General features: G+C 29.4%; 1 long non-coding RNA gene across 1 annotated transcript; it reads left to right on the top strand.

Annotated features, from left to right (window-relative positions):
• Nucleotides 1-1,602: 1,602 nt before the first annotated feature.
• Nucleotides 1,603-4,727, top strand: LOC114293957 (uncharacterized). The gene is made up of 2 exons (XR_003640306.2): nucleotides 1,603-2,710; nucleotides 4,499-4,727. It is a non-coding gene; the product is annotated as an uncharacterized LOC114293957 (long non-coding RNA).
• The last annotated feature ends 5,144 nt before the right edge of the window (nucleotides 4,728-9,871 follow it).

Below are 9,871 nucleotides of genomic sequence, written 5' to 3'. Positions count from 1 at the left end.
AACTTGTTTTGAGAGGTCGAGACATATTTTCAGATTATAGTCTCTTAACTCAGAACAGATAATAGGATACTCTGGTGATCTCTACAGGGGCACTGCCTGGGACTTGCAGGCGAGTGAAAGGTTTTTCCTGTAACCAAAAAAAAAAAAAAAAGGCCTGGTGATTAAGCCCCCAGGTCCCATATTCAAAACTTCCATTGGGCCAATCTCGTAGGCGTAATACAGTTGGTTACACTTGGTGTGGGCTTAATGCTCTCTTGCTATGCGAATCTTGACTTAAGCGAAATTTATCTTGGGAGGTCGGGTAAGTTCCTAAGTTATAGTTTCCTAATTCAGAATGGACAACAAAACACTCTGGTGATCTCTGCAAGGGGCGCTGTCTTGAACCTGTGGACGAATGAGAAGATTTTCCTATAACAAGAAAAAAAAAAAAAAAAACTCCAAAAAAATTATTACTTAGGGTTGGTTTGGGATATTTTATTTTTTTCAGTCATATTATTTCTCTATTTTTTTACATATTTTTTTATAAAATATCAAAAAATATATTTATTTAGATCATCTTAAACAATTGTTTAGTCTTGGGATGTGTAGTCATATTTCACACTAACTATAATTTATCATGTCTTTTTATATTTTTGAGTGGTGTTATATGAACTAATTAATGTACTAACTAACAGTGGCGGAGCTAGAAAATCAAATTAGAGGGGGCACTTATTAATTATATTATTGAAAAATTTTACAAAATATTTAATGTAAGTTTTTACGACTGATTTCGAGGAATATAAAAAAAAAATAATGTTTATAACTAGTGTATCATAGATAATATGAAAAAATATGGATATAAGTCTTAAAATAAATTATATAATGATAAAAAGAAATTTATACAAAATTTGATGAAAAATTCAATATAATGGTAATATCACGTCATCATTAGTATGTGATATCACCAATTAATAGTAATAAACACATAGAGAGTGAACCTCACATGTCAAATGTAACTAACAATCCAATAAATTTTGTATCTTTATAGTGAGATTAGTTATACTTGCATGTCAATAATAATGACATCACCGTTACATTCAAAAATTTTCATAAATGATATGGTTTATAATAATCATTTCATTTTCATTCAAAACAACTATTATTGTTCTCATAATTTTTAAAATGTCATTGACATTTCACTCTCATAATATTTTTGTAATTGTGAAACCCCGTATTTTTATATAATAAAAATAATATGTATATTTTGAATTTTCTTAAATAATTATTCACAATATTTTGAATTTAATAGTCTGTATATTTTTATACTGAAAATTTATTCAAAATAAAATAAAATAAAATATTTTTGACTTTATATTATTACTCAATATTAATTTCTGAACCGTATGATATTTTTATTATATTTTTTTGGTAATCAAATTACATTGAAACCTTATATTTTCTGTACTAAAACCCAATCAAAAACCATGAGTTTGCTACCCCAGGTTTTCTTGCATTCCACCTTCAACGTGTAATCATCCTATGTATCAAAAGACAACGTGGTGAACATGCTGACCAAGTGTTCAATTTCTTCTTCTTCTTTTTTTTTTTTTTATTTATTTCTTTTCATTTTCTTTTATCTTCTTCATTTTGCTTCTCTTCCAATTGCATAGCTCTCTCTCTCTATCCGTTTCATCTCTCTCGCTCTCCCTCCATCTCTCATTCTCAAAACTCTCTTTCTCCTTTATCTAAGTTTTTCCTCCTTCCCCAACCTCCATAGCCATGGCCTCAACCCACACTATCGCCAACCCGCGAACTTCACCACCATTGGCGCACCGTCGGACCGGCACCACCACCATCACCTATTTCTATTATCATCTAGAACCACCATCCACGAAGTGTTGTAGGTGAAGAAAGAGAAGAAGAAAGAAGATGGAGGAGAAAGAAACAAAGTTAGAGAAATTTATTTTGAAGTTCAAAAGTTGGTTTTCGGCTTACTTTCGGCATGTCAAAACCATCCATTCTGGGAAGAAGTGAGACAAATAGGCCATGTAAGATGAAGTGCGAAGTAAGTTGAAGAGATTGGCGAAAGAATGAAGTAAAACCGTTAAGAATTAAGAAAGTTATGGGGTCCGAAAGATGGTTCGAAAAAAATGTCCGAGACGGTAGGAAAATAATCTTATTTTTGGTCAAATTTTGGAGATCCGACGGCATGCAAAGAGAGACGGAACGAGGCGTGTGAGTAGTGAACCAAAAACTAGGCCGTGAGGTGAATCCAATGACAGAAAAATAAGATAAAACGGAGTTACGATGAAGAAGATACAAGCATTTGAACCGGTGACATTGAAACTAAAATTCTGGGTCTCTCTGTCGTGCATGCTGTGGCTATGGGAGAAGATGAACTAAATTTTTATCCAGTGTTTCTCGGCTCATGGTGCTACGGTGCATCCTAGCACATTTAGGTTAATCGAGTGGTCCTATGACTTTGGGGATGACCACCCCTAGGTTTTTCGACGTGTAAAATCCATTTCTGGGGTTAGATCTTTCAAATTCTAAGTCTAAGATGATGATCAACAACTAAAGGTTCTAAGAGAATCCAATGAAAGATCAACGGTGAGATCGTGTCCGATTAATGTGAAATTTCAGCAAGACGATCATGGAGTCAGGACGGTCATATCTTACGATCAGAATCATAAATCAAATTCGGACGATAAACCGTTAGCAACCTAACATTGTAAGAAAACCTTCTCAACCCTCTCATTTTTTTATATATTTGAAAATTTCAAATTATATACATATGATAAAATGTCTAAACTTGTAGATAGAATTTTATTTATAATTGTATGAAAATTTATGATGGTACATCAAATTTGGACTTGCATGTGTAGTTTATGCCATTAAAAAGATGATTGAAGATGTTATTTGGCCCTTTAAATCTGCCAGAAGGTTGTACTAATTTTTAGACAATTTTATACTCAAAATTTGAAGATGCTTTCTTCTACAAAGTTGTTGATAATGATGTCTAGTTCATCCACAAAATTTTTCAACAATTATTGAGTTTTGTACGAATTTATACATATTTTTAACCAAATTTGGAGCTATAGACAGATTTTATTATGTGTTTGAACAATCATTAAAAATTTTATATTAAACCAAATCTGGTAATTTCTAAGCAAAAAATGAAATTTGAGAAGTCTAGGTTCATAATAAATTTTTAGATCATGGAATTTATTTATAAAATTTAAGTATGGAATTAATTTAAGGAAATGTGATAAATCTGTGTCATAAAATTTCTGGGAATTTTACAGAATTATTTATAACTTATTTTTGGGAATTTATTTCTGAAAAATGACCCAAATATATTTATTGAATATCCTGTACATTTTCACGAATTTTAGAAATGTATAAATAATTTATTTATAATTTTTATTATCTAAGGTATAACCTGAAAATTTCTAGACAGGTTTAAGATCATGATCTCAATTTTTATTCGGATAAAAATCAGTTATTGTGTTGGTCCAATTCATCAAATATAGTAAATTAGTAATCCATGTATGGGTGTATTGTTGTTTATTTAATATTGTGGTAGTCTAATCTTGTAAATTAAAAATCCATGCACGTGTGACTTTGGTTTATTTTCTCTGTATCTAAATTATTATTTCATACCATGGTTTAAATAAATTGTTTATTTAAATGCTGTACATTTGTTTATTATTGTGTGATATGTGTAATATTTTATATTGAGAATTTTAATGAGTTGGTATAACATCAATTGTGATAAAAAAAAAATTGGAATTATTTGTGAGTAATATCAAAATTAACTGAAATGATTAACGGCATATACAAAGTTAACAATTGACGGTTAATACTAGATGTTCAGAGTGAGTCTTGGTTTTAAAGAGTGTACGAAATTAAGGGTTGACGGTTAATACCGGTTGTTCAGGGTGAGTTCTGATTTCAAAAAGAGTGTATGAAATCAAGGGATTGACGGTTAATACCGGTTGTTCAGGGTGAGCCCTGGTTTTGAGAATTCTCACGTAAATTGTGTTGCTAAACTCTAAGATGGCACGGGACTTATTTGAACCCTTTTCGGTATTTGGTTTTGGAATAAGGGTGGATGTGCTGGTGGCACACAGGGAGGTTACGTACCCCTGGCAGACCGTTTCCTTGGGGCAGATCACAGATGTTACTACTTGGGTATATAACTCCAGACGTGGGCATCCCTGGTAGTTACGGTTAGTAACACTAAAATATTTGACCAAGGGAGGGTTTCAAATTAACCATTGCCATGCTTAGTGGTTGGTAAGCTAAATCTCTTTGGTGAAATTTCGAGTGTCACCTAATTTATTAAAATTATTGAAATTATTTTAATGGTTGTAATTTATGCTTACAATTATATTGTTATCTCATGTTTATAATCTCATTATTTTTCTCTTAAAAAGAATGGTAGGTTGGTTATGTTTTCTTACTGTGTTGCAAAACTCATGGCATATATTTTTGTTGCCCTGGCATTTTATGCCAGGTCTTGGCGAGAAAATAATTGAAGCTGAAATGGAGTCGACGCTAACGTAGAGCTTTGGCTGACCTGAAACCCCGAGTAGAGCCGAATAAATTATATTATTTTATATAATAGCTATTAAGGACTTTATAATTTCATTTGATGTTGTATTTGGATAATTTTAAGTTTTTATCTATTGTTATTTGGACGTTTGGTTATGTACGAGAGTTGGATTACCCTGTTAAGATGTCAATTTTTTAGTTTATTAAGTCATTTTGTTTATTTAATTTCCCTTGATACTTCAAAAAAAAAATTTGGGGCGTCACAGTAATTTTTTTTATTTAAAATATTTTCTTTATATTTGCAACAAAACAATAACAATAACGCCCAATTAGTACACATTAATGTGTGTTTGGAAGGAGAAAAATTGAGCACACAACTAATCTTTGACATAATACATAAAGTGGTGGTCCCAAGACTTGAACTTATAACCTTAAGGTTATTAGGTCAAGTTTTAACCATTAAATCAATAATCACCATCTTTCTTTATATTTGCAAAAAAAAAAAAAAAAAAACCCAAAATTCAGGGGGCACATGACCCCCCTTGTCCCTTGCTGCTTCCGCCCCTGCTAACTAGTATACCAACACTAGTTATGATCTTATTATTGATCTCACTCATTATACAAATTATAAATATCAAAAATATCTTAAATTATGTCATATCATCAATTAATATATTAGTTAGTATACTAATTAATATATATAATATTAATTATATTTTTTATTATTCAACATAAATTTATAAATTTTAACTCTTTCACCGATCATAACATTATTAAAGTAACCATATGACTTATACTCTAAGATCAACCTATAATCACTCCTAACTCCGACCTTTCATCAATCAACTTTCAACGCCTAACTACGTTTTATTTTTAAATTTTTTTGGCTTCATTTTCATAGGTCCATTATTTAATGATGTTTATTATTACGTAAAAATAGATTATGGAAGGGACTGGATTTCTCTCAGTTTGAATATCTAATTGGAGCATTCACTTCGGTTTATTATTAGGTTATGTTGGACATAAATTTTTTGAATTAAAATAGTAATAAAAAGTTAAAATAAGTTAAAAAATTAATAACACAAAATATTTCATTTAAATCATAGTTATTTTACTTTTTCTCTCACAAAAGTTAAAAAAGTAAAAAAATTTATCCCAAACCAAACTTTTTAGTCTCACGTTAAAGTAATCAAAAAAATCAAAAAGTCAAAAATCCAATCTACATCCCAAACGAAGGAGTAGTCTATTTTGAGTTTTTTTTCGATAATTTAAGTTATTTATTTTGAATTTTTTTTTCCAGGAGATTAGACATATCAAAAATCAAGTCAATCGGACATTGAAAGTCATTTGGTCAAACGGAAATGAGCCGTAGCTCGAATCCAATGGCTCGAATTGGCTCGAAAGAGGGAGAGAAGGGAGGAGGAAGAAGTAGAGGAGAAAGAGGGAGAGAAGAGAGGAAGAACAGAGAAGAAAGAGGGAGAGAGGATCGTCGCTGCTCGCCTCGCCACCGCCACCGCCGTCGCCTCGCTGCCGCCGATCGTCGCAGCACCAGCGATCGCCGGCTCTGCCTCGCCTCTGCCTCCCGGCCCCCGCTTTCCAGCCCCAAATGTTGGGCCCCCTCCAGTCCCTCCTCCTTCCTCCTTCCTCCTCCCTCCTCCTCCTCCTCCTCCTCCTCCCTCCCCTGCTTCTGGTTTTGCTTCACCTTCATCTAAAAAACGAGGCCGTTTTTAAATTCGAGCCATTTCGAGCCGCTCGGTTTCAAGCTACCTATCACTGCCGTTTGGTCAAATCACATTTATTTGAAAAATAATTAATAGATAACATAATTTTAAAAGTAATCCACTAGTTATTTTTTAGACAAATATGATCCGATTGAGTAGTTCTCGATATCCGATCGATCTAATTTTTGATATGCATAATCTTCTAAAAATATCTTACAAAATAAATAATTTGTATTATCGAGACGGACTCAAAATGTGCTCACAATAGACCAAACTAGATGGTCCAGCTGAAATATCCAATTAGGGAGAATTTAGTTGAAATCTAGTTCTTAAAATGATCCAATGGCATAAATTTTAAGTTAATGTCACACTCAATGATTATAAATTATTGATTTATTTTTTAAATAATTTTTTAAACAAGTTTTCCAGATTTGTAATATTATTACTGTTATATAATTACGTCGCGGAGAGAGAGTAATGGCCATTAGTAGCAAAAGCTTAAGACATTTATTTTTTTAAAAAAATTATTTATTTCACTGTCAAAATATTTACACTTGATTTATAATTTTAAATTCGTATATTAAAATTTTTTATGATTAAATAATAGAAATATTACTTGCCGGTGGGAGTACCAAAAAATTATTATAAAATCATGAAAAATTTATAATTTTAATTATTAACGTATATAAAGTTTACTATTTATTTGCAATTTTTTTAAACATTTATACAAGATTGAAATTTTCCCTTAAATAATTATGAATATTTTAAAAACAAAGTAATAAAATTGATTTTGTTTTCTAAAATAGGCTTGACTGTGAAATTCAAGGTTTTAAATAAAGATATTGAGAATTAAATTTGTATTGAAAATCAAGTGATAATTGAGAATTTTTTATATCACCAATTACGAAAAAAAGAGCTTTGTAGTCATTGAAGAGATGGTATCAGTCATAAATCAAATTATGCATTGCTATGAAGTGATACAAATTAAGAACGGCCGATCTATAAACAGTTTTCATTCTTGCGAGTCTATTCGTAAAAAAAAGGGTGAGGTTTTTCTTCAATTTGTTATCAGATTAGAGGGTATTGTTAGGTCTGTGTAGACTCATCACAAGTCTCGTTTCGATAATTCGAACCGTTTAATATGTAAAACGCATCAAGTATTATATATTTGTAAAAAATTACGTTGATCGGATATCGATAGTTATTTTATCGGATCAGATTTCTGTCAACTGTTTATTTTTTGACCGTCACTTTTTTTTATATAAAACTAATTTGATCATGTAATTATCAATATCTGATCAACATAATTTTTTTCCAACCATATAGTACTCGATGAGTTTTACATATTGAATTATTTAAATTATCGAAACAAAATCCATGATGAACCCTCACAGATCTAACAGTACTTTTCAGTTTAATCAAACTAAAAAGAAGCCAGTTCCTAAAATATGAAAATAAAAAAAAAAAAATATTTATCATTAATCTATTATGTGCCGTTTTGCCAACTTGCAGCTCTTTTTTTTGAAAGTCAAAATAACTTTTTACCATTACAACAATCATTTGGAGAGGTGAAAAATCAAAATGAGCCACATATAAATGAAATTGTAAATTTATTAAATTAGATGAGAATGTTTTGATCATTTAATTATGATGTGATAACATAAACAAATATTAACAAAAAAAAAATTAAAAATAATTTTTTATTAACTTTTCAAATCATTTTTTAAAAAAAAAACCAAAAAATCCAATAAAAAATTAAAAGTCAAATTTTTACCCTATTTCCAAAACAATCCTATGTATAACTTGAAATTTAAGAACATGTTATTCCACACTTTCCACCCAAATAACATGTTAGTCTTTTTTCTTTTTTTTTTTTTTTTTTTTTTTTAAGGAAAGAAAATAACATGTTACTTGAGTTCTTCATTTTCTTGACCCACATGGCTACCTAGTACCCTAGTCAATGTTTCACCCAACCTTTAGGCCAAGTTTGGGAAGACTAAAAAAGTGTACTTTTTGTCTTTTTGGACTAAAAAATTGAGGTTGAAAATATGGATGTTTGGGTTAACTTTTTGACTTTTTATTGAAAAATGTGTAATAAAAAATTGTAAAAATTGATTTGTAGGGAGAAATTTGAATTGGGAGTTGTGCAGCCGTAATTGTTGACTTTTGGTGAATAGTGTTAACTTTTTAACTTTTTAACTTTTTGAGTAACTTTTTAGCTTTTTGGCTTTTTTTAAAGTTCCCAAACTTGACCTTACTATAAGATAAGATAAGATAGGTACGAGGTCTAGAGAACATTTAAAATTTCTTCTTTTATACTTGTCTTATTTTATTTCTTAAATTATCAATTGAAATAATTATTTTTTAAAATTATTGATATTAATTTATTTTATTCTAAAGCTCCGTTTGAGATATACATTTATACTAAAATAACCATATAAGATAAAATAGATTATTTTAATTAAATAGAATAAAATATCACGTCTAACTCATAATCATTTCATTTTTTCTCTCACAAAAGTCAAAAAAATTAAAAAGTCTATTCCAAATGAGACTTTTTAACTTCAGACTAAAATAATTAAAAAGTCAAAAAAATAAAAATAAAAAATTAACTCACATCCCAAACAAACTCTAAATCATTAATAAGATTAATATTTCTCTTTTATTGAAATATCATACTTGCCAACTGAGACACACATAAGTACACACATGAGTAATTGAGAGTAGCGATTCATTTGGCTTTTTCATTAGACAAATATTTAGATACCATGGAACAAAATATGATTAATTATTTTAAAAATATTTAGCTAAAATGAGATCAATTGTAAAACATCTCTAACAAATTAGTTATTTTTATTTTGTTGCTAAAATAGTGAGAAAATTACTAAATTTTACCTTTATCAAACTAGCTATTAAGCCTCTGTTTGAGAAATTGGTTGGCTTTTTGACGTTTTAATTTTTTTGGCTATTTTAGCGTAGGCTAAAAAACTTGGTTGGGGAAGGACTTTTTGATTTTTTTGATTTTTTTTTGTGAGAAAATAATATAATGATTATGGGTTGAATATGATATTTTATTTGTTGTGACTAAAATAGCTTATTTTGTCTTTTGTGACTAAAATAGCCCCAAACCTCCTTGCCAAAAGTTAGTTTTAGTTTTTGGTGATTTTGTCGCCAAACTGTAACTAGTGATTTTTCCTAGTCAAACATTAAGAAAATATTAACTTTCATATTTTGAAATTAATTAGGTTGAGTTTATAAAAAATAATTCTAAATTAAAATGAATAAAAATAATATTTAAATAATATAAAAAAAGAATAGACAGTTTATTGAATAATGTATTTAATTAGATGCGATAGCCAAAATAAAAATAATAACTTTCAAGTTAAAATATAACAAAATTCTAACTATTTTAATGTAGATGCTCAAAACTCATGTCAATAAATATTTGGGTAAATTATATTTACACCACCCGAGGTTTAGATTTAATATATATCACCTTTAACGTTTGTGAAATTACATTAATCCTTCTGTCATTGTAATTATTTAGACGAAATGTAAATATTGAACTCATGCACTCTTTATTTTCTTTCTTTACTTTATTTCTTTTGTTTTGT

The sequence above is a fragment of the Camellia sinensis genome, chromosome 7 (assembly GCF_055761805.1).
Source record: "Camellia sinensis isolate YWXY chromosome 7, ASM5576180v1, whole genome shotgun sequence".
Lineage (NCBI taxonomy): Eukaryota > Viridiplantae > Streptophyta > Magnoliopsida > Ericales > Theaceae > Camellia > Camellia sinensis.
This window is presented reverse-complemented; position numbering and strand designations above follow the sequence as displayed.